Genomic DNA, 24,604 nt, shown 5'->3' with positions numbered 1-24,604 from the left:
ATATTTCAAAGAGTGCCCCCAAGATAGAGTCTTCTTTTCTCTTTCTACAAACCTTAGATAAGCCTGATGAGGCGGCCAAATTGGAATATGAATGTACGCATCCTTTATGTCCAGAGACACCAGAAATTCCCCTTCCTCCAGACCTGAGACCACTCTCAGACACTCCATCTTGAACTTGAACACTAGCAAGTACGGGTTCAGTGATTTGATGTTTAAAATGGGCCTTACCGAACCGCTCGGTTTCGGTACCACAAACAGGTTGGAGTAATAACCCCTGTTTTGTAGTTGAGGTAGAACTGGGACAATGACCTGAGTCTGTACCAGTTTTTGAATGGCTGTCTGTAAGGTCATACTTGCTTCCGGAGAAGCTGGTAAGCCTGATTTGAAGAATCTGTGAGTTCTTGAAACCCCAGACTGTATCCCTGGGTGATAAGGTCTTTTACCCAGGGATCCTGGCAAGATGTTGCCCAACTGTGACTGAAACAACGTAACCGGGCTCCCACCTGCCTGTCTTCCAGGCAGTGCAGTCCACCGTCATGTTGAAAGCTTTGAGGAAGCAGATTCGGAGGTCTGTCCCTGAGAACTTGCAGCTGCTGGTTTTCAGGGTTTACTTTTATTGCCTTTGAAGGCTGTAGAACCTTTGGGTTTGCCTTTAAATTTTGCTGTCCGAAAGGATTGCAGAGTTGGAGCAGAGTTGGTTTTCCTAGCTGGGGATGCTGCGGAAGGAAGGTATGTAGACTTACCCGCCGTAGCCTTGGATATCCACTTATCCAGGGCCTCACCTGTGAATGGTAGGCTTTCCACGCCTTTTATGGAATCTGAATCCACAGTCCACTGGCGTAGCCACAAGCCCCTGCGTGCTGACACTGCCATGGCAGTGGTGCATGTGTTGAGCAAACCAAATTTTCTTTATGGCCTCCACCATAAAGTCTTAAATTATCTCCCCCTGGCTAAGGAATCTAATCTGTCAATTAGGTTACCTGACCACTTAGAAATGGCCTTAGTTATTCACCCACAAGCAATAGTGGGTCTCTGGGCCACCCCAGCAGCAGTGTATAAAGTTTTGAGAGTGGTCTCAATCATGCAGTCAGCTGTGTCCCTTAAGGATGCTGTCCCAGAAACAGGTAAGACTATCTTACGTGACAACCTAGACACTGATGCGTCCACAATCGGCAGGTTTTCCCATTTCTTTCTATCTTCCAGAGGAAAAGGAAAGGATGTAATTAATCTTTTAGGGATCTGAAACTTTTTGTCAGGATTAGCCCAAGTTTCATCAAACAAGGCATTCAATTCCTTTGATGCAGGAAAAGTTGCTGAGGATTTCTTTTTTACCACGAATAGGCTCGAATAAAATCCTTCTCCCTGTTGTGACAGGGGAACCTTGATAATGACCTGATTTTGACGCAACTTTTGTATTGAGTCGCGTACCACCTTCCTGTCCGGAAGAGAAGCTGGTAAGGTCGATTTGAAAAATAAGAAGGTAAGCATTCTGTATATCCAGGTATACCATGTAGTCCCCAGGTTCCATGGCCAGTACAACGGAGTGCAGTGTTTCCATACGGAACTTGGAAACGCTCACAAACTTGTTCAGTGACTTGAGGTTGAGAATGGGCCGGAAAGACCCATTGGGTTTCGGTACTAGAAACAGGGTCGAGTAGTAGCCCCTCCCCGTTTGGGAGATAGGCACCGGCACCCAAGGGTAGAGCTTCCGCCTTCAAAGGTTACGATGGGATGACCGTTGCGCAGAACTGGCGAGGGGGACGTCTCTTGAAAGAGACCGCGTACCCATGAGAGACAACTTCCTGCACCCACACGTCTGAAGTGGTCCTTAACCAGACCTGGGTGAACTGCAGGAGTCAGCCTCCCTCCCTGGGGTCCCCCAGGGGGAGACCCGCCCCGTCATGCTGCAGGCTTGTCCTGTTTGGAAGCAGGCTGATGGGCAGTATAAGATTGTATAGATTTGCGCTTACAGATCTTGGAAGTACGAGGCTTGCTCGATTACCCGACCCTTTGATTTACCTGAGGTCCGAAAAGTAGTACTTTTAGCTTTTGGAGCAGAAGGAGTAGTATTAGGAAGGCACGCAGTCTTAGCAGAGGCTAAGTGAGTCACAATCTTATTAAGATCTTCTCCAAAAAGGATGTCTCCCTTAAAAGGGAGTACCTCCAGAGTCTTCTTGGAATCTAGGTCCACCTTCCAGGACCGCAACCACCGAATCTGGCGAGCCAAAATAGACGTAGTGGACGCCAGAATACCTGCCTCAGAGGACGCCTCCTCAATATAATGGGAGGCGGTGGTAATATGAGACAGACACTGTTTGGCAATGTCAGAAATATCCTGATGTAGCTCTTCCTCCAGTACCTGGACCCACGCATCAATAGCCTTTGCAGCCTAGAGGGCCGCAATAGTGGGCCTGTGAATTGCCCCAGTTAGGGAATAAATACACTTCAGGCATCCCTCCACACGCTTATCTGTCAGATCCTTCAGGGAGGCGACAGTGGTGACAAGCAGAGAAGAGGAAACCACGATCCTTGCGAGTCAACCGGCGGTGGAGTTTCCTACTTGTTAGTTAACTCCGCAGGGATAGGAAAACGAGACATCTTCTTGGATAGGGCAAACTTCTTTCCTGGGGAGACCCAAGCCTCTTGACGTATGTCAATTAAAAGGTCAGAGTGAGGAAAAACTACATTTGCCACCTTCTGACGCTTGAATTTATCAGGCTTTTTTGATGCAGTAGTGGGATCAGCTTCCTTCTTCATCAATCTGGAGAACCATTTTGATAGCTTCCACTAATTCAGGGACATCAATCTGAGGTACATGCTACCCATCAGAGGCCGCTGAGTCAGAATCAGTCGGATTAGTATAGGCCCCATCTTCATCAGAAGTAGTATCTGAAACATGAGTGGATTGAGAGGAGGAAATCACACGCTTAGAGGGCCCCTTAGCCCCCCCGAGGGCTGAGGTGTAGACTTCTGTTTAAACAAGGATTTATTCAAAACCTGTATCTGGTTAGATAGTGTGTCTGCCCAAGGCGGAGTAGCTGCAGGGACAATTTGTGGCTGCAATGGCACAGGAAGTAAGACGTGTTACCAAAGTATTAAACATACAAGAAAAGGCGGACCACGGCGGCTCTTGGTTGGCCACGGGGGACACAGGTGGAGTGGGGAGATGTAAGGGACCAAGTACCCACATTCCCAGTAGCAGATTCCCCTCCAGGTAAATCTGTGGGAGCAGCACTGCCTGATGCAGGAGCGTCCACCGGAATTTCCGCCCTGTGTGGCAGAATTATGAGGAATGTAGCCGTGGGGCACACAGTACAATATAGCCAAACAATAGTAATACCGTAATCCCCTGGATTATGTGCTAATAAAAGCAGGACACAAACAGAGAAATGAGGGGCAGATTTATTAAGCATGGTGAAGTGATAAAGTGGAAGGTAATAACGCACCAGCCAATCTCCTAACTGACCTTTTTAAAATCCAGCCTGTAACATGGAAGTTAGGAGCTGATTGGCTGGTGCGTTATCAGCTTCCACTTTATCACTTCACCAGACTTAATAAATCTGCCCCTGAATCGGTATGGGGTGACAAATACACAGAAAAAAAACACACTGAGATGTATAGACTGTGTAGCACTATATATGTATATTTATAGACAAATAAACGTGGACCCAGACGCACTTATCCTCACAGGGTTCAGAATAAAGTGATAGCAAGGGTGTGATACACTTGAAAAAGGAGAGCACACACAGTAGCTATATGGCACACTTAGTCACAAACACAATGCAGCAATAATGTACACAACAATAATACTGCACTGGACAGGCAATTTACATACAATAGCAGATAAGTATATGCAGAGAGATACAGGTTGAGTATCCCTTATCCAAAATGCTTGGGACCAGAGGTATTTTGGATATCGGATTTTTCCGTATTTTTGAATAATTGCATCCCATAATGAGATATCATAGGTGATGGGACCGAAGTCTAAGCACAGAATGCATTTATGTTACATATACACCTTATACACACAGCCTGAAGGTAATTTTAGCCAATATTTTTTATAATTTTGTGCATTAAACAAAGTGTGTCTACATTCACACAATTCATTTATGTTTCATATACACCTTATACACACAGCCTGAAGGTCATTTAATACAATATTTTTAATAACTTTGTGTATTAAACAAAGTTTGTGTACATTGAGCCATCAAAAAACAAAGGTTTCACTATATCGCTCTCACTCAAAAAAGTCCGTATTTCGGAATATTCCGTATTTCGGAATATTTGGATATGGGATACTCAACCTGTATAACAATGCACAGCAGTACTGGATGTATATCACAGAATAATTGTACCACCTATTCTGTCAGTAACACGGGATGTAGTCAATTTACAGACAATCAAAATCCCGACAGCAATTGACCGGCGGTCAAAATCCCGACAAGGTCAAAATACCAACATTTATAATGTTGACAGATCAAAAAGTTGACATAAGTTTTTCCTGATTTTTTTACTGAAACCGACTTGTTCATACTTTACCATCCCAGTGGACCTGGAGGGGGGATATAATATGCTCGATGCATGGTGAGCGCAGCGAGCCATGCGAGGGGACGTGATACACTTACATGGTGTCCATACACACCAAAAACAATGAAAAACTTGCGTCGGCATTTGCCATATCGACGTTTTACATGTCGGTATTTTGACCTTGCCGGTATTTTAAATGTCGGTATTTTCTCCATGTCGGGATTTTGACCGCCAGTCAATTGCTGTTGGGATGTTGAACGTCGGGATTTTGATTGTAGGTATTTCATACCGATCCCAGTAACACACATTTCTTAACTAACACAGTTATAGGACAGGTAGAATATGAAAGTGTCCTGTATAAGCACGGCGCTGGAACAGGCGGCTATATAGAGGAGACAGCACCCAGCAAATCCATAGAGAGCAGCCCTTCAGCTAAAATGACACCAGGTCTCAGCAGGGAGTGAGGGGAAAGTGAAAGCAGCTCCAGGGCGGGAACATCTGCAGTAGATAGCGCCCGGAGCTGGGGGAAGGGTCTACAGGCAGCGCTCTATCCCCACAATGCTGGACTTCACTACCGGTAACTTAAGGAGCCTAAAAGAAATGCCTGTGCTCCATTTACTGCACTGGTGGATATAGTGGGGTCCCTGAGCAGTACAGTGTCCACGCCAGCCAGGCGGGCCGTCTTCCACGGGCCAATCGCGATTTGTACCCTGGGGGACCCTCTTACCTCCTCCCCAAGTCCTGCAGCCACGCGATCCTGGAGATGAGCAGCGGCGGTGTGCCAAAATATCGGTGCGTCTCCGCTGTAAGTACCCAGGAACCAGGCCGCGGGAGTATACAGCGCAGCAATGGGCAGGTGATGGAGCAGCAACACAGCATGTCTCCCAGAAATAGAAGTGCTGCTTTTTTTTTCTTGAAACCTGAGGTGCATGGCTACATCACCCAGTGTCTGTGCCAAACCTGCTGGGGAACAGGTTCTTGGACCCACTCCAAAAGGAGAAGGGCCCCGTTACTCCCCTACCCCTCAGAGCCAAAAGGCCTACTGAAGGGAAAAAGGGACTGTGGGTCCCCCCCTTGCCGAAGCGCAGAGGAGCCCTCGAGTATCCCCAAGGTTGGCCGAAGCTTCCCCCTGGGGATCGATACAGCCTCTGGCCCTCCCCAAAAGGAGAGGGCCTCGGCAACTAGGGGAGAGGGTGGCCCATAAGGGTCTCACCTAAACCACAACAAAAAACTGTGACGTGACTTACAAAAAATAAGAATTTACTCACCGGTAATTCTATTTCTCGTAGTCCGTAGTGGATGCTGGGAACTCCGTGAGTACCATGGGGAATAGACGGGCTCCGCAGGAGACTGGGCACTCTAAAGAAAAGATTAGGTACTATCTGGTGTGCACTGGCTCCTCCCTCTATGCCCCTCCTCCAGACCTCAGTTAGGGAAACTGCCCGGAAGAGCTGACATTACAAGGAAAGGAAATTTTGAATCCAGGGTAAGACTCATACCAGCCACACCAATCACACCTTACAACTTGTGATACCTTACCCAGTTAACAGTATGAACAACAACTGAGCCTCACTCAACGGATGGCTCATAACAATAACCCTTAGTTAAGCAATAACTATATACACGTATTGCAGAAAGTCCGCACTTGGGACGGGCACCCAGCATACACTACGGACTACGAGAAATAGAATTACCGGTGAGTAAATTCTTATTTTCTCTGACGTCCTAGTGGATGCTGGGAACTCCGTAAGGACCATGGGGATTATACCAAAGCTCCCAAACGGGCGGGAGAGTGCGGATGACTCTGCAGCACCGAATGAGCAAACACAAGGTCCTCCTAAGCCAGGGTATCAAACTTGTAGAACTTTGCAAATGTGTTTGAACCCGACCAAGTAACCGCTCGGCAAAGCTGTAAAGCCGAGACCCCTCGGGCAGCCGCCCAAGAAGAGCCCACCTTCCTTGTGGAATGGGCTTTTACTGATTTTGGATGCGGCAATCCAGCCGCAGAATGAGCCTGCTGAATCGTGCTACAGATCCAGCGAGCAATAGTTTGCTTTGAAGCAGGAGCACCCAGCTTGTTGGGGGCATGCAAGATAAACAGCGAGTCAGTCTTCCTGACTCCAGCCGTTCTGGAAACATATATTTTCAAAGCCCTGACTACGTCCAGCAACTTGGAATCCTCCAAGTCCCGAGTAGCCGCAGGCACCACAATAGGTTGGTTCAAATGAAACGAGGACACCACCTTTGGGAGAAATTGGGGACGAGTCCTCAATTCTGCCCTGTCCATATGGAAGATCAGATATGGGCTTTTACATGACAAAGCCGCCAATTCCGACACACGCCTAGCCGATGCTAAGGCCAACAGCATGACCACTTTCCACGTGAGATACTTCAGTTCCACGGTCTTAAGTGGCTCAAAACAGTGGGATTTCAGGAAATCCAACACAACGTTAAGATCCCAGGGTGCCACTGGTGGCACAAAAGGGGGCTGAATATGCAGCACTCCCTTAACAAATGTCTGAACCTCAGGCAGTGAAGCCAGTTCTTTTTGAAAGAAAATGGATAGGGCCGAAATCTGGACCTTTATGGACCCCAATTTTAGGCCCATAGTCACCCCCTGACTGTAGGAAGTGCAGGAAACGACCCAGTTGGATTTCCTCTGTAGGGGCCTTCCTGGCCTCACACCAAGCAACATATTTTCGCCATATACGGAGATAATGCTTTGCGGTCACGTCTTTCCTAGCCTTTATCAGCGTAGGAATAACTTCATCCGGCATGCCTTTTTCCGCTAGGATCCGGCGTTCAACCGCCATGCCGTCAAACGCAGCCGCGGTAAGTCTTGGAACAGACAGGGCCCTTGTTGCAGCAGTTCCTGTCTGAGAGGCAGAGGCCGTGGGTCCTCTGTGCGCATTTCTTGCAGTTCCGGGTACCAAGTCCTTCTTGGCCAGTCCGGAACAATGAGTATTGTTCTTATTCCTCTCTTTCTTACTATTCTCAGTACTTTTGGTATGAGAGGAAGAGGAGGAAACACATATACCGACTGGTACACCCACGGTGTCACTAGGGCGTCCACAGCTATCGCCTGAGGGTCCCTTGACCTGGCGCAATATCTTTTTAGCTTTTTGTTGAGGCGGGACGCCATCATGTCCACCTGTGGCAGTTCCCATCGGTTTGCAATCAGTTGGAAGACTTCTTGATGAAGTCCCCACTCTCCCGGGTGGAGGTCATGTCTGCTGAGGAAGTCTGCTTCCCAGTTGTCCACTCCCGGAATGAACACTGCTGACAGTGCTTGCACGTGATTCTCCGCCCATCGAAGAATCCTTGTGGCTTCCGCCATTGCCATCCTGCTTCTTGTGCCGCCGTGGCGGTTTACATGGGCGACCGCCGTGATGTTGTCTGACTGAATCAGCACTGGCCGGTTTCGAAGCAGGGGCTCTGCTTGACTCAGGGCGTTGTAAATGGCCCTTAATTCCAGTATATTTATGTGTAGAGAAGTCTCCAGACTTGACCACAGCCCTTGGAAGTTTCTTCCCTGAGTGACTGCCCCCCATCCTCGGAGGCTTGCATCCGTGGTCACCAGGACCCAGTCATGTATGCCGAACCTGCGGCCCTCGAGAAAGTGAGCACTCTGCAGCCACCACAGAAGAGACACCCTGGCCCTTGGGGACAGGGTGATCAGCCGATGCATCTGAAGATGCGATCCGGACCACTTGTCCAACAGATCCCACTGAAAGATCCTCGCATGGAACCTGCCGAAGGGAATGGCTTCGTATGAAGCCACCATCTTTCCCAGGACTCGCGTGCAGTGATGCACCGATACCTGTTTTGGTTTCAGGAGGTCCCTGACCAGAGATGCTAACTCCTGGGCCTTCTCCTCCGGGAGAAACACCTTCTTCTGTTCTGTGTCCAGAATCATGCCCAGGAAAAGCAGACGCGTCGTAGGAATCAGCTGCGACTTTGGAACATTAAGAATCCAGCCGTGCTGTTGCAACACTTCCTGAGAGAGTGCTGCGCTGATCAACAACTGCTCCCTGGACCTCGCCTTTATGAGGAGATCGTCCAAGTACGGGATAATTATAACTCCCTTCTGCCGAAGGAGTATCATCATTTCGGCCATTACCTTGGTAAATATTCTCGGTGCCGTGGACAGGCCAAACGGCAACGTCTGGAACTGGTAATGACAGTACTGTACCACAAATCTGAGGTACTCCTGGTGAGGTGGGTAAATGGGGACATGCAAGTAAGCATCTTTGATGTCCAGCGACACCATAAAATCCCCCTCTTCCAGGCTTGCAATAACCGCTCTGAGCAATTCCATTTTGAACTTGAATTTCTTTATATAAGTGTTCAAGGACTTTAAATTCAGAATGGGTCTCACCGAACCGTCCGGTTTCGGTACCACAAACATTGTGGAATAGTAACCCCTTCCCTGTTGAAGGAGGGGGACCCTGACAATCACTTGCTGGAGGTACAGCTTGTTAATTGCCGCCAGCACTACCTCCCTTTCCATGGGGGAAGCTGGCAAGGTTGATTTGAGGTAACGGCGGGGGGGAGTCGCTTCGAACTCCAGCTTGTATCCCTGAGATACAATTTGTATAGCCCAGAGATCCACCTGTGAGCGAACCCACTGGCTGCTGAAGTTTCGGAGACGCGCCCCCACCGCACCTGGCTCCGCCTGTGGAGCCCCAACGTCATGCGGTGGACTTAGTGGAAGCAGGGGAGGACTTTTGTTCCTGGGAACTGGCTGCATGGTGCAGCTTCTTACCTCTACCCCTGCCTCTGGCAAGAAAGGATGCACCTGTAAATGTGCCTCATCATCGTCAACACTGGAGTCGGACTCCGTGTCGACATCTGTGTCAACCATCTGAGATAGAGGGCGTTAATGAGCCCCTGATGGTTTCTGAGTCGCCTGGGCAGGCGCGGGCTGAGACCCCGGCTGTCCCAAGGCTGCAGCGTCATCAAACCTTTTATGTAAGGAGTTTACATTGTCATTTAAGACCTTCCACATTGCCATCCAATCAGGTGTCGGCCCCGACGGGGGCGATACCAAACTTATCTGCCCTTGCTCCGCCTCCACGTAACCTTCCTCATCAAACATGTCGACACAGCCGTACCGACACACCGCACACACACAGGGAATGCTGAGACTGAGAACAGGACCCCACAAAGTCCTTTGGGGAGACAGAAAGAGTATGCCAGCACACACCACAGCGCTATATAACACAGGGATTTTCACTGCTAATAAGCGATATACCCAATAGCTGCTTTTTTTGTATTCTTTGCGCCTAAATTTGTGTGCCCCCCCTCTCTTTTTAACCCGTCTTGTACCTGGATACTGCAGGGGAGAGCCTGGGGAGCTGCTTCCAGCGGAGCTGTGAAGAAAAAGTGGCGCTGGTGTGCTGAGGAAGAAGGCCCCGCCCCCTCAGTGGCAGGCTTCTGTCCCGCTTTCAGTGTAAAATAATGGCGGGGTTTTTTACATATATACAGTGCTAGACTGTATATATGTATTTTTATGCCAAAGGTACTTCAATTACAGCCCAGGGCGCCCCCCCCCCCCCCCAGCGCCCTGCACCCTACAGTGACCGGAGTGTGTAAGTGTGCTGGGAGCAATGGCGCACAGCTGCGGTGCTGTGCGCTACCTTAATGAAGACAGGAGTCTTCAGCCGCCGATTTCGTCGTCTTCTAGCTTCTGTTCTTCTGGCTCTGCAAGGGGGACGGCGGCGCGGCTCCGGGAACGGACGATCGAGGACAGGTGCCTGTGTTCGAACCCTCTGGAGCTAATGGTGTCCAGTAGCCTAAGAAGCACAAGCTAGCTGCAAGCAGGTAGGTTTGCTTCTCTCCCCTTAGTCCCACGTAGCAGTGAGTCTGTTGCCAGCAGAAGCTCACGGAAAATAAAAAACCTAATAAATACTTTCTTTACTAGTAAGCTCAGGAGAGCCCACTAGGAGCACCCAGCTCTGGCCGGGCACAGATTCTAACTGAGGTCTGGAGGAGGGGCATAGAGGGAGGAGCCAGTGCACACCAGATAGTACCTAATCTTTTCTTTAGAGTGCCCAGTCTCCTGCGGAGCCCGTCTATTCCCCATGGTCCTTACGGAGTTCCCAGCATCCACTAGGACGTCAGAGAAACATAAAAAAGTGCTGTGTAGTGCAAAAGTGCAAAATGCGTTCATAAATTAAATAAATAAGCCCCAGCCAGCAGGCGGGGGGGGGGGGGGAAGGGGGGGTATAAAAAATTATCCCTTCCCTAGCCAAAAGGCCATGGCAAAGGAAAAAATAAGATTTTACTTACCGATAAATCTATTTCTCGTAGTCCGTAGTGGATGCTGGGACTCCGTAAGGACCATGGGGAATAGCGGCTCCGCAGGAGACAGGGCACAAAATAAAAGCTTAAGGATCAGGTGGTGTGCACTGGCTCCTCCCCCTATGACCCTCCTCCAAGCCTCAGTTAGGATACTGTGCCCGGACGAGCGTACATAATATGGAAGGATATTGAATCCCGGGTAAGACTCATACCAGCCACACCAATCACACCGTACAACTTGTGATCTGAACCCAGTTAACAGTATGATAAACGCAAAGGAGCCTCTGAAAAGATGGCTCACAACAATAATAACCCGAATTTTTGTAACAATAACTATATACAAGTATTGCAGACAATCCGCACTAGGGATGGGCGCCCAGCATCCACTACGGACTACGAGAAATAGATTTATCGGTAAGTAAAATCTTATTTTCTCTGACGTCCTAGTGGATGCTGGGACTCCGTAAGGACCATGGGGATTATACCAAAGCTCCCAAACGGGCGGGAGAGTGCGGATGACTCTGCAGCACCGAATGAGAGAACTCTAGGTCCTCCTCAGCCAGGGTATCAAATTTGTAGAATTTAGCAAACGTGTTTGCCCCTGACCAAGTAGCTGCTCGGCAAAGTTGTAAAGCCGAGACCCCTCGGGCAGCCGCCCAAGATGAGCCCACTTTCCTTGTGGAATGGGCTTTTACTGATTTTGGCTGTGGCAATCCTGCCACAGAATGTGCAAGCTGAATTGTACTACAAATCCAACGAGCAATCGTCTGCTTAGAAGCAGGAGCACCCAGCTTGTTGGGTGCATACAGGATAAACAGCGAGTCAGATTTTCTGACTCCAGCCGTCCTGCAAACATATATTTTCAAGGCCCTGACAACGTCAAGCAACTTAGAGTCCTCTAAGTCCCTGGTAGCCGCAGGTACCACAATAGGTTGGTTCATGTGAAATGCAGAAACCACCTTAGGTAGAAATTGAGGACGAGTCCTCAATTCCGCCCTGTCAGAATGAAAAATTAAGTAAGGGCTTTTATATGATAAAGCCGCCAATTCTGACACACGCCTGGCTGAAGCCAAGGCTAACAGCATCGACACCTTCCATGTGAGATATTTTAAGTCCACAGTGGAAAGTGGTTCAAACCAATGTGACTTTAGAAAACTCAACACCACATTGAGATCCCAAGGTGCCACTGGAGGCACAAAAGGAGGCTGTATGTGCAGCACCCCTTTTACAAATGTCTGAACTTCAGGTACTGAAGCCAGTTCTTTTTGGAAGAAAATCGACAGGGCCGAAATTTGAACCTTAATGGACCCTAATTTTAGGCCCATAGACAGTCCTGTTTGCAGGAAATGAAGGAAACGACCCAGTTGAAATTCCTCTGTAGGGGCCTTCTTGGCCTCACACTACGCAACATATTTACGCCAAATGCGGTGATAATGTTTTGCGGTTACGTCCTTCCTGGCTTTGACCAGAGTAGGGATGACTTCTTCTGGAATGCCTTTTTCCCTCAGGATCCGGCGTTCAACCGCCATGCCGTCAAACGCAGCCGCGGTAAGTCTTGGAACAGACAAGGTCCCTGCAGTAGCAGGTCCTTTCTTAGAGGTAGAGGCCACGGTTCGTCCGTGAGCATCTCTTGAAGTTCCGGGTACCAAGTCCTTCTTGGCCAATCCGGAACCACGAGTATAGTTCTTACTCCTCTCCTTCTTATGATTCTCAGTACTTTTGGTATGAGAGGCAGAGGAGGGAACACATACACTGACTGGTACACCCACGGCGTTACCAGAGCGTCCACTGCTATTGCCTGAGGGTCCCTTGACCTGGCGCAATATCTGTCCAGTTTTTTGTTTAGACGTGACGCCATCATGTCCACCTTTGGTTTTTCCCAACGGTTTACAATCAGGTGGAAGACTTCTGGGTGAAGTCCCCACTCTCCCGGGTGAAGGTCGTGTCTGCTGAGGAAGTCTGCTTCCCAGTTGTCCACTCCCGGAATGAACACTGCTGACAGTGCTATCACATGATTTTCCGCCCAGCGAAGAATCCTTGCAGCTTCTGCCATTGCCCTCCTGCTTCTCGTGCCGCCCTGTCTGTTTACGTGGGCGACTGACGTGATGTTGTCCGATTGGATCAACACCGCCTGACCCTGAAGCAGAGGTTTTGCTTGACTTAGGGCATTGTAAATGGCCCTTAGTTCCAGAATGTTTATATGAAGAGATGTTTCCATGCTTGACCACAAGCCCTGGAAATTCCTTCCCTGTGTGACTGCTCCCCAGCCTCTCAGGCTGGCATCCGTGGTTACCAGGATCCAATCCTGAATGCCAAATCTGCGGCCCTCTAGTAGATGAGCACTCTGCAGCCACCACAGGAGAGACACCCTTGTCCTTGGCGACAGGGTTATCCGCTGATGCATCTGCAGATGCGATCCGGACCATTTGTCCAGTAGATCCCACTGAAACGTTCTTGCATGGAATCTTCCGAATGGAATCGCTTCGTAAGAAGCCACCATTTTTCCCAGGACCCTCGTGCACTGATGCACTGAGACCTGGCCTGGTTTTAGGAGGTTCCTGACTAGCTCGGATAACTCCCTGGCCTTCTCCTCCGGGAGAAACACCTTCTTCTGGACTGTGTCCAGAATCATTCCTAGGAACAGTAGACGTGTCGTTGGAATCAGCTGCGATTTTGGAATATTTAGAATCCACCCGTGCTGACGTAACACTACCTGAGATAGTGCTACTCCGACTTCTAACTGTTCCCTGGATCTTGCCCTTATCAGGAGATCGTCCAAGTAAGGGATAATTAAAATGCCTTTTCTTCGTAGAAGAATCATCATTTCGGCCATTACCTTGGTAAAGACCCGAGGTGCCGTGGACAATCCAAACGGCAGCGTCTGAAACTGATAATGACAGTTTTGTACTACAAACCTGAGGTACCCTTGGTGAGAAGGGTATATTGGGACGTGGAGATAAGCATCTTTGATGTCCAGAGACACCATATAGTCCCCTTCTTCCAGGTTCGATATCACTGCTCTGAGTGACTCCATCTTGAATTTGAACCTTTTTATGTAAGTGTTCAAGGATTTCAGATTTAAAATTGGTCTCACCGAGCCGTCCGGCTTCGGTACCACAAACAGCGTGGAATAATACCCCTTTCCTTGTTGCAGGAGGGGTACCTTGATTATCACCTGCTGGGAATACAGCTTGTGAATGGCTTCCAAAACTGCCTCCTTGTCGGAGGGAGACTTTGGTAAAGCAGACTTCAGGAACCGACGAGGGGGAAACGCCTCGAATTCCAGTTTGTACCCCTGCGATACTACCTGTAGAATCCAGGGATCCACTTGCGAGTGAGCCCACTGCGCGTTGAAATTCTTGAGACGGGCCCCCACCATATCTGAGTCTGCTTGTAAAGCCCCAGCGTCATGCTGAAGGCTTGGCAGAAGCAGGGGAGGGCTTCTGCTCCTGGGAAGCGGCTGCATGGTGCAGTCTTTTTCCTCTTCCTCTGCCCCGGGGCAGAAAGGAGTGGCCTTTTGCTCGCTTGTACTTATGGGAACGAAAGGACTGAGTTTGAAAAGACGGTGTCTTTTTCTGCTGATGTGAAGTGACCTGGGGTAAAAAGGTGGATTTTCCAGCCGTTGCCGTGGCCACCAGGTCCGATAGACCAGCCCCAAATAACTCCTCCCCTTTATACGGCAATACTTCCATGTGCCGTTTGGAATCCGCATCCCCTGACCACTGTCGCGTCCATAACGCTCTTCTGGCAGAGATGGACATAGCACTTACTCTTGATGCCAGGGTGCAAATATCCCTCTGTGCATCACGCATATATAGTAATGCATCCTTTAAATGTTCTATAGTTAACAAAATATTGTCCCTATCCAGGGTATCAATATTCTCAGTCAGGGAATCCGACCATGCGACTCCAGCACTGCACATCCAGGCTGAGGCGATTGCTGGTCGCAGTATAACACCAGTATGTGTGTATATACTTTTTAGGATATTTTCCAGCCTTCTATCAGCTGGTTCTTTGAGGGTGGCCGTATCAGGAGACGGTAACGCTACTTGTTTAGATAAACGTGTGAGCGCCTTATCTACCCTAGGGGGTGTTTCCAAACGCGCCCTAACCTCTGGCGGGAAGGGATATAATGCTAATAATTTTTTAGAAATTAGCTGTTTTTTATCGGGGGAAACCCACGCTTTATCACACACCTCATTTATTTCCTCTGACTCAGGAAAAACTATTGGTAGTTTTTTCACACCCCACATAATACCCTTCTTTGTGGTACTTGTAGTGTCAGAAAGGTTCAATGCCTCTTTCATTGCCGTGATCATGTAACGTGTGGCCCTACTGGACATTACGTTTTTCTCGTCACCGTCGACACTAGACTCAGTATCTGTGTCAGGGTCTGTGTCGACCCACTGAGGTAACGGGCGTTTTAGCGCCCCTGACGGTGTCTGAGACGCCTGGACAGGCACTAATTGATTTGCCGGCTGTCTCATGTCGTCAACAGTTTTTTGCAAATTGCTGACATTATCACTTAATTGTTTAAATACAATCATCCAGTCAGGTGTCGACTCCCTAGGGGGTGACATCACCAACACAGGCAACTGCTCCGCCTCCACATCATTTTCCTCCTCATACATGTCGACACACGCGTACCGACACACAGCACACACACCGGGAATGCTCTGATAGAGGACAGGACCCCACTTAGCCCTTTGGAGAGACAGAGGGAGAGTCTGCCAGCACACACCCAGCGCTATATATATATATATATACAGGGATAACCTTATATAAGTGTTATTCCCTTATAGCTGCTGTTATTATCGTTATTTGCTGCCAAAAATGTCCCCCCTTCTCTTTTTTACCCTGATTCTGAAGCAGGACTGCAGGGGAGAGTAAGGGAGCCGTCCTTCCAGCGGAGCTGTGAGGGAAAATGGCGCTTGTGTGCTGAGGAGATAGGCTCCGCCCCTTCACGACGTCCTTATCTCCCGCTTTTTTGTGTAAAAATGGCAGGGGTTAAAATACATCCATATAGCCCAGGAGCTATATGTGATGTATTCTTTTTGCCACCTAAGGTATATACTGTTATATTGCGTCTCAGGGCGCTCCCCCCCAGCGCCCTGCACCCTCAGTGACCGGAGTGTGAAGTGTGCTGAGAGCAATGGCGCACAGCTGCGGTGCTGTGCGCTACCTTAGTCTGAAGACAGGATGTCTTCTGCCGCCGATTTCACCGGACCTCTTCGTCTCTTCTGGCTCTGTAAGGGGGACGGCGGCGCGGCTCCGGTGACCCATCCAGGCTGAACCTGTGATCGTCCCTCTGGAGCTAATGTCCAGTAGCCTAAGAAACCCGATCCACTCTGCACTCAGGTGAGTCCGTTTCTTCTCCCCTTAGTCCCACGATGCAGTGAGCCTGTTGCCAGCAGGACTCACTGAAAATAAAAAAACCTAAACTAAACTTTTATTCTAAGCAGCTCAGGAGAGCCACCTAGATTGCACCCTTCTCGGCCGGGCACAAAAATCTAACTGAGGCTTGGAGGAGGGTCATAGGGGGAGGAGCCAGTGCACACCACCTGATCCTTAAGCTTTTATTTTGTGCCCTGTCTCCTGCGGAGCCGCTATTCCCCATGGTCCTTACGGAGTCCCAGCATCCACTAGGACGTCAGAGAAAAGTGCAGCAGAAGTTGGGGAAGTGAAAGTGCCAACTGCCATACTAGTGCAAAGGTGGGCAGATATCACCAGTGCATATTAGGGCACCCCTGGCTCTTCCTGCACCAGGGGCACATATCACCTCAGGCTTCAGACTGCTCTTGACCTCTCAGCCAGACCAAGCATCATACCCACTCTGTGCCAGGGTGAATCCCCCGTACGAGGGTGGATACTAGACCAGGCCGTTCCTGCTCCACGTAAGGGGTCCTATTTCAACCCCTAAGAAGGTAGCGTAAACTAAGCCCAGTTTTTCTCTACTCTCAACCAGAGGCATTGCCACACCCCGACACGGTACGCCACAAGGTGTTTCTCCATTCCACACTAGGAACCTCTCACGCTCCTAGTGTAAGAACAGGTACTCCACCAAGTGTTTCCCTCGAGCAGGTACTACACTTGATCTTAACCAAAAGGCCGAGAAGCCCCCTCTGCTAGTGACCTGCACTGCAGGCACCAACTTTAAAACTGAGCTCCTGTGCACGGAGGAGGGGTTATATAGAGGAGGTGCTGCCGTGCATCTTGGGAACAGTCAAAGTTTTTAGCCTGATGGTGCCTCGGATCAAGATCCAACTCTACACCCCCGATGTTATTCCCTGTGAAATACCAGTGCACCCCGCTGCAGAAAAATTTATATAATAGTGGGGAAGTTTATCTGTTGCAGCACCATGATTTTTGGATTTATTCTAGCAATACATCCTGCATCCAAAAAAAAAAAAACCACAACTATATTTTATTACTATTATCATTATTTTTTTTAAAGATAGCAGCTCAATACCCATGTATTATACACATCTCACCTTGTACTGCACTCATTACTGGAAATCAACTCTGCATTAGGACTGTATTTCTGTTCACCCTGACTCCTATTTCCAATGGAAAAAAATATCTTTTTTCCTGAAGTCCACAAAACTCAGCCACCACCTGCAGCTTTATATTTCTCCCCACGCCCTCCACCTGTGAACCCCCAACAGGATCCATTGTTCCCCCCACGAATGCTTATTCTTCTTCACCAGCTCCCCATATAATCACCCACCATCTACATTCTACCAGCGCCCGCCTGTAATTCCCACGCCCTCTACCTGTTTTATGATTTGTGTACTGCTCAAGGACACGTCAGGGATCCTTCAGCTTTCTTCACCCGGGAGAAGATGTGCGCTGCTACCAGACCGCTGCTGGGGAAGTGGAAACATTAATCTCTGCAATTGACTGCTTCCTTGCTCTCCCAGTCAGAATCAGGACATGGAGAACGGGAGCCAAAAGCGTCTGGGATTTGAAGTTTTTATGTCATAGACTGTACAGCTCCAGGATGGAAAGAGAACTACGATTCCCGGCATGCCCTGCTGCTTAGTAGGGGCGATGCAGTCAGTACTGAGTACCGCACATGACGAGATTGTGTTTAGCACTGCTACAAGAACGTTGTTTGTTTTCGTGATTCCATTTCACTCCGTCTTTCTCGGTGCTGTGGATATATCATGTGTTACGTTAAGAAATAAAAATGTAAATTAAAGTCAGAAATTGTGTTTCATTAATGTCACAGCAGTCCAAAAATAGGGATGTTTATATACTAGTGAATATAGGGCCTAATTCACAAAAGACTGCAAATGCAAAGCTACAATTGCAGTTCTTAGAAATCCAAATGCAGGAGGAGGTGCATACCACCTCCTCCCTGCATTTGCGGTGCAACACCCCTGTTTTCTCTAACGTCCTAGTGGATGCTGGGGACTCCATAAGGACCATGGGGAATAGACGGGCTCCGCAGGAGACTGGGCACTCTAAAGGAAGATTTAGTACTACCTGGTGTGCACTGGCTCCTCCCTCTATGCCCCTCCTCCAGACCTCTGTTAGAATCTGTGCCCGGACAGAGCTGGGTGCATTTTAGTGAGCTCTCCTGAGCTTGCTAATAAGAAAGTATTTTAGTTAGGTTTTTTTATTTTCAGAGAGCTTCTGCTGGCAACAGACTCTCTGCTACGTGGGACTGAGGGGAGAGAAGCAAACCTACTAACTGCGGCTAGGTTGCGCTTCTTAGGCTACTGGACACCATTAGCTCCAGAGGGATCGAACACAGGACCTGACCTTGTCGTCCGTTCCCGGAGCCACGCCGCCGTCCCCCTCGCAGAGCCAGAAGTCAGAAGCCGGCAGAAGCAAGAAGACATCGAAATTGGCGGCAGAAGACTCCTGTCTTCACATGAGGTAGCGCACAGCACTGCAGCTGTGCGCCATTGCGCCCACACTACCCACACACTCCGGTCACTGTAGGGTGCAGGGCGCAGGGGGGGGCGCCCTGGGCAGCAATTAGGATACCTCTTGGCAAAAAGACACATATATACAGCTGGGCACTGTATATATGTACGAGCCCCCGCCATTTTATTACACAGACCCGGGACTGAAGCCCGCCGCTGAGGGGGCGGGGCCTTCTTCCTCAGCACTAACCAGCGCCATTTTCTCTTCACAGCTCCGCTGAGAGGAAGCTCCCCAGGCTCTCCCCTGCAGTATCAAGGTAGAAAAAGGGTAAAAAGAGAGGGGGGGGCGAATAAATTTAGGCGCAAATTATCATAAACAGCAGCTACTGGGTAAACACTAAGTTACTGTGTAATCCCTGGGTTATATAGCGCTGGGGTGTGTGCTGGCATACTCTCTCTCTGTCTCCCCAAAAGGCCTTGTGGGGTCCTGTCCTCAATTAGAGCATTCCCTGTGTGTGTGCGGTGTGTCGGTACGTTTGTGTCGACATGTTTGACGAGGACGGTTACGTGGAGGCCGAACAAGTGCAAGTGACTGTGGTGTCGCCGCCGACGGCGCCGACACCTGATTGGATGGATATGTGGAAGGTGTTAAATGATAATGTAAGCTCCTTGCATAAAAGGTTGGATAATCAGTCAGGGTCTCAACCCGTGTCTGATTCTGCAGCTCAGAGGCCGTCAGGGTCTCAAAAGCGCCCACTATCCCAGTTGGTTGACACAGATGTCGACACGGATTCTGACTCCAGTGTCGATGACGATGAGGCAAAGTTGCAGCCTAAAATGACTAAAGCCATCCGATACATGATTATAGCAATGAAGGATGTATTGCACATACAGGAGGAAAACCTTGTCCCTGACAAAAGGGTATACATGGATACTCAACCTGTATGTGTATGGGGAGAAAAAGCAAGAGGTGACTTTTCCCCCTTCACATGAGTTAAATGAATTATGTGAAAAAGCATGGGATTCCCCCGATAAGAAAGTGCTGATTTCCAAAAGGTTACTTATGGCGTACCCTTTCCCGCCAACGGACAGGATGCGCTGGGAATCCTCCCCTAGGGTAGATAAAGCTCTGACACGCTTATCTAAAAAGGGTGGCCCTGCTGTCACAGGATACGGCCGCCCTAAAGGATCCTGCAGATAGGAAGCAGGAAAGTATCCTGAAGTCTGTTTATGCACACTCAGGTACTATACTGAGGCCGGCTATTGCGTCGGCCTGGATGTGTAGTGCTGTAGCAGCATGGACGGATAATCTGTCTGAGGAAATGGATATCTTAGACAAGGATACCATTTTACTGACCCTGGGGCATATAAAAGACGCTGTCCTATATATGAGGGATGCCCAGAGGGACATTTGCCTACTGGGCTCTAGAATAAATGCAATGTCAATTTCTGCCAGAAGGGTCCTGTGGACTCGGCAATGGACAGATGATGCCGACTCCAAAAAGCACATGGAGGTGTTACCTTACAAGGGTGAGGAATTGTTTGGGGATGGTCTCTCGGACCTAGTTTACACAGCTACGGCTGGGAAGTCAAACTTTTTGCCATATATTCCCTCACAGCCTAAGAAAGCACCGTATTACCAAATGCAGTCCTTTCGGTCACAGAGAAGCAAGAAGGTCAGAGGTGCGTCCTTTCTGGCCAGAGGCAGGGGTAGAGGAAAGAAGCTGCACAACACAGCTAGTTCCCAGGAACAGAAGTCCTCCCCGGCTTCCACTAAATCCACCGCATGACGCTGGGGCTCCACAGGAGCCAGGAACGGTGGGGGCGCGTCTCCGAAATTTCAGCCACCAGTGGATCCCTGGGCTATACAGATTGTGTCTCAGGGATACAAGCTGGAATTCGAAGTGATGCCCCCTCGCCGTTACCTCAAATCGGCCCTGCCAGCTTCCCCCATAGAAAGGGAAGTAGTGTCAGCGGCAATTCACAAGTTATATCTCCAGCAGGTGGTGGTAAAGGTTCCCCTCCTTCAACAAGGAAGAGGATACTATTCCACAATGTTTGTGGTACTGAAACCGGACGGTTCGGTCAGACCCATATTGAATTTAAAATCCCTGAACATTTATCTGAAAAGATTCAAGTTCAAAATGGAATCGCTCAGAGCGGTCATTGCAAGCCTGGAAGAGGGGGATTTTATGGTGTCTCTGGACATCAAGGATGCGTACTTGCATGTCCCCATTTATCCACCTCATCAGGAGTACCTCAGGTTTGTGGTACAGGACTGTCATTACCAATTCCAGACGTTGCCGTTTGGCCTGTCCACGGCACCGAGAATATTTACCAAGGTGATGGCGGAAATGATGGTGCTCCTTCGGAAGCAAGGGGTTACGATTATCCCATACTTGGACGATCTCCTCATAAAGGCGAGGTCCAGGGAGCGGTTGCTGATCAGCGTAGCACTCTCTCAGGAAGTGTTGCAACAGCACGGCTGGATTCTGAATATTCCAAAGTCGCAGCTGATTCCTACAACGCGTCTGCCCTTCCTGGGCATGATTCTGGACACAAACCAGAAAAAGGTGTTTCTCCCGGAGGAGAAGGCTCAGGAGCTCGTGACTCTGGTCAGAGGCCTCCTAAAACCAAAACAGGTATCGGTGCATCACTGCACGCGTGTCCTGGGAAAGATGGTGGCGTCATACGAAGCCATTCCCTTCTGCAGGTTCCATGCGAGGATCTTTCAGTGGGATCTGTTGGACAAGTGGTCCGGATCGCATTTTCAGATGCATCGGCTGATCACCCTGTCCCCCAGGGCCAGGGTGTCTCTTCTGTGGTGGCTGCAAAGTGCTCACCTCCTCGAGGGCCGCAGGTTCGGCATACAGGACTGGGTCCTGGTGACCACGGATGCAAGCCTCCGAGGATGGGGGGCAGTCACTCAAGGCAGAAACTTCCAGGGGCTGTGGTCAAGTCAGGAGACTTGTCTGCACATCAATATCCTGGAACTAAGGGCCGTATACAACGCCCTGAGTCAAGCGGAACCTCTGCTTCAAAACCAACCAGTGCTGATTCAGTCAGACAACATCACGGCAGTGGCCCATGTAAACCGTCAGGGCGGAACAAGAAGCAGTGTGGCAATGGCAGAAGCCACCAGGATTCTTCGTTGGGCGGAGAATCACGTACTAGCACTGTCAGCAGTGTTCATTCCGGGAGTGGACAACTGGGAAGCAGACTTCCTCAGCAGGCACGACCTCCACCCGGGAGAGTGGGGACTTCATCAAGAAGTCTTCACGCAGATTGCAAATCGATGGGAACTGCCACAGGTGGACATGATGGCGTCCCGTCTCAACAAAAAGCTAAAAAGATATTGCGCCAGGTCAAGGGACCCTCAGGCGATAGCTGTGGACGCACTAGTAACACCATGGGTGTTCCAGTCGGTCTATGTGTTTCCTCCTCTTCCTCTCATACCAAAGGTGCTGAGAATTGTAAGAAAAAGAGGAGTGAGAACAATACTCATTGTTCCGGATTGGCCAAGAAGGACTTGGTACCCGGAATTGCAAGAAATGCTCACAGAGGACCCGTGGCCTCTGCCTCTCAGACAGGACCTGTTACAACAAGGGCCCTGTCTGTTCCAAGACTTACCGCGGCTGCGTTTGACGGCATGGCGGTTGAATTCCGGATCCAAGCGGAAAAAGGCATTCCGGATGAAGTTATTCCTACGCTGATAAAGGCTAGGAAGGATGTGACAGCAAAGCATTATCACCGTATATGGCGAAAATATGTTGCTTGGTGTGAGGCCAGGAAGGCCCCTACAGAGGAATTCCAGCTGGGTCGATTCCTGCACTTCCTACAGTCAGGAGTGACTATGGGCCTGAAATTAGGGTCCATAAAGGTCCAGATTTCGGCCCTATCCATTTTCTTCCAAAAAGAACTGGCTTCACTGCCTGAGGTTCAGACGTTTGTTAAGGGAGTGCTGCATATTCAGCCCCCTTTTGTGCCACCAGTGGCACCTTGGGATCTTAACGTGGTGTTGAGTTTCCTGAAATCCCACTGGTGTGAGCCACTTAAGACCGTGGAGCTAAAGTATCTCACGTGGAAAGTGGTCATGCTGTTGGCCTTAGCTTCGGCTAGGCGTGTGTCAGAATTGGCGGCTTTGTCATGTAAAAGCCCCTATCTGGTTTTCCATATGGATAGGGCAGAATTGCGGACTCGTCCGCAATTTCTGCCAAAGGTGGTGTCATCCTTTCATTTGAACCAACCTATTGTGGTGCCTGCGGCTACTAGTGGCTTGGAGGATTCCAAGTTGCTGACGTAGTCCGGGTTTTGAAGATTTATGTGACCAGAACGGCTGGAGTCAGGAAGACTGACTCGCTGTTTGTCTTGTATGCATCCAACAAGCTGGGTGCTCCTGCTTCAAAGCAAACTATTGCTCGCTGGATCTGTGGCACGATTCAGCAGGCTCATTCTGCGGCTGGGTTGCCGCATCCAAAATCAGTGAAAGCCCATTCCACGAGAAAGGTGGGCTCTTCTTGGGCGGCTGCCCGAGGGGTCTCGGCATTACAGCTTTGCCGAGCTGCTACTTGGTCGGGTTCAAACACATTTGCAAAGTTCTACAAGTTTGACACCCTGGCTGAGGAGGACCTTGAGTTTGCCCATTCGGTGCTGCAGAGTCATCCGCACTATCCCGCCCGTTTGGGAGCTTTGGTATAATCCCCATGGTCCTTACGGAGTCCCCAGCATCCACTAGGACGTTAGAGAAAATAAGATTTTACTCACCGGTAAATCTATTTCTCGTAGTCCGTAGTGGATGCTGGGCGCCCGTCCCAAGTGCGGACTTTCTGCAATACGTGTATATAGTTATTGCTTACTAAAGGGTTATGTTATGTGGCATCAGTTGAGTGATGCTTGTTTGTTGTTCATACTGTTAACTGGGTAAGTTTATCACGAGTTATACGGTGTGATTGATGTGGCTGGTATGAGTCTTACCCTGGATTCCAAAATCCTTTCCTTGTAATGTCAGCTCTTCCGGGCACAGTTTCCTTTACTGAGATCTGGAGGAGGGGCATAGAGGGAGGAGCCAGTGCACACCAGGTAGTACTAAATCTTTCTTTAGAGTGCCCAGTCTCCTGCGGAGCCCGTCTATTCCCCATGGTCCTTACGGAGCAGTGGCGTCACAAGGCGGGTGCGGGGGGTGCGGCCCGCACCCGGGTGTGACGCCTGGAGGAGGGTGACACCAAATGTCAGCTCCTCCGCACTGACAGGAACCAGGTGCTGCAGTGTGAAAGTCTCCTACAGCACCCGGCTCCTGTCACAGAAGAGGAGCCGACAGCGGACGGAGACTGGCTCTGGGGGAAGCCCAGCATCTCCGGAGATGCTGGGCACGCCCTCAGAGTGACGATTCCAGTATCCCCGCGAAGCCACGCCCCCAAGTACAAGGCAACGCCCCCTTTTTGCCGCGATCGCGACAGAAGATCAGGGGCACGCACCGGGTGTCTCCACACCCGGTGACGCCTCTGTTACGGAGTCCCCAGCATCCACTACGGACTACGAGAAATAGATTTACCGGTGAGTAAAATCTTATTTTCTCCAATGCCGTTAGCCCCTGTCCCTCCTTGTGAATGCCTCGCAGAGGCATTCGCATATCTGCATGTGCAGGACTCAAACATCAAAGAAATGCAGTAAGGATTGCATAAGTGCATACCCTCCAACTGTACCTTTTTAACAGTTTTAGGGGTCTATTCATGTAAGAATGCGATGTTTATGTTTAACTTATCACTAAACATCGCATTCTTATTTCAGGGTTTTTTTCAGATTTTTAACGCAATTCATTAATACTTACCTGTTCCCTGATGCGATGCGGTATCCGGCTGTTCCGCGATCCCGGCTTCCCCAGTCTTCTCTCTTCATACCGC

At 49.6% G+C, this 24,604-nt stretch overlaps 1 protein-coding gene across 4 annotated transcripts in view; it reads right to left on the bottom strand.

Annotated features, from left to right (window-relative positions):
- Nucleotides 1-17,793, bottom strand: part of LOC134980836 (zinc finger protein 41-like) — a 437,261-nt gene extending 419,468 nt beyond the window's left edge. For 2 of the 4 annotated variants that reach the window (XM_063947822.1, XM_063947820.1), the window contains exon 1: nucleotides 17,604-17,793. The gene's annotated coding sequence lies outside the window, so the exon portion shown is untranslated. Of the gene's footprint in view, nucleotides 1-17,321; nucleotides 17,390-17,603 lie in introns of those variants that run through there. The other 2 variants (XM_063947823.1, XM_063947821.1) reach the window with 2 other exon arrangements.
- Nucleotides 17,794-24,604: the final 6,811 nt, after the last annotated feature.

Source organism: Pseudophryne corroboree, chromosome 12, assembly GCF_028390025.1.
Source record: "Pseudophryne corroboree isolate aPseCor3 chromosome 12, aPseCor3.hap2, whole genome shotgun sequence".
NCBI classification, from domain to species: Eukaryota; Metazoa; Chordata; class Amphibia; order Anura; family Myobatrachidae; genus Pseudophryne; species Pseudophryne corroboree.
Note: the sequence above shows the minus strand (reverse complement) of the source record. Positions and strands in the feature narration are given on the sequence as shown.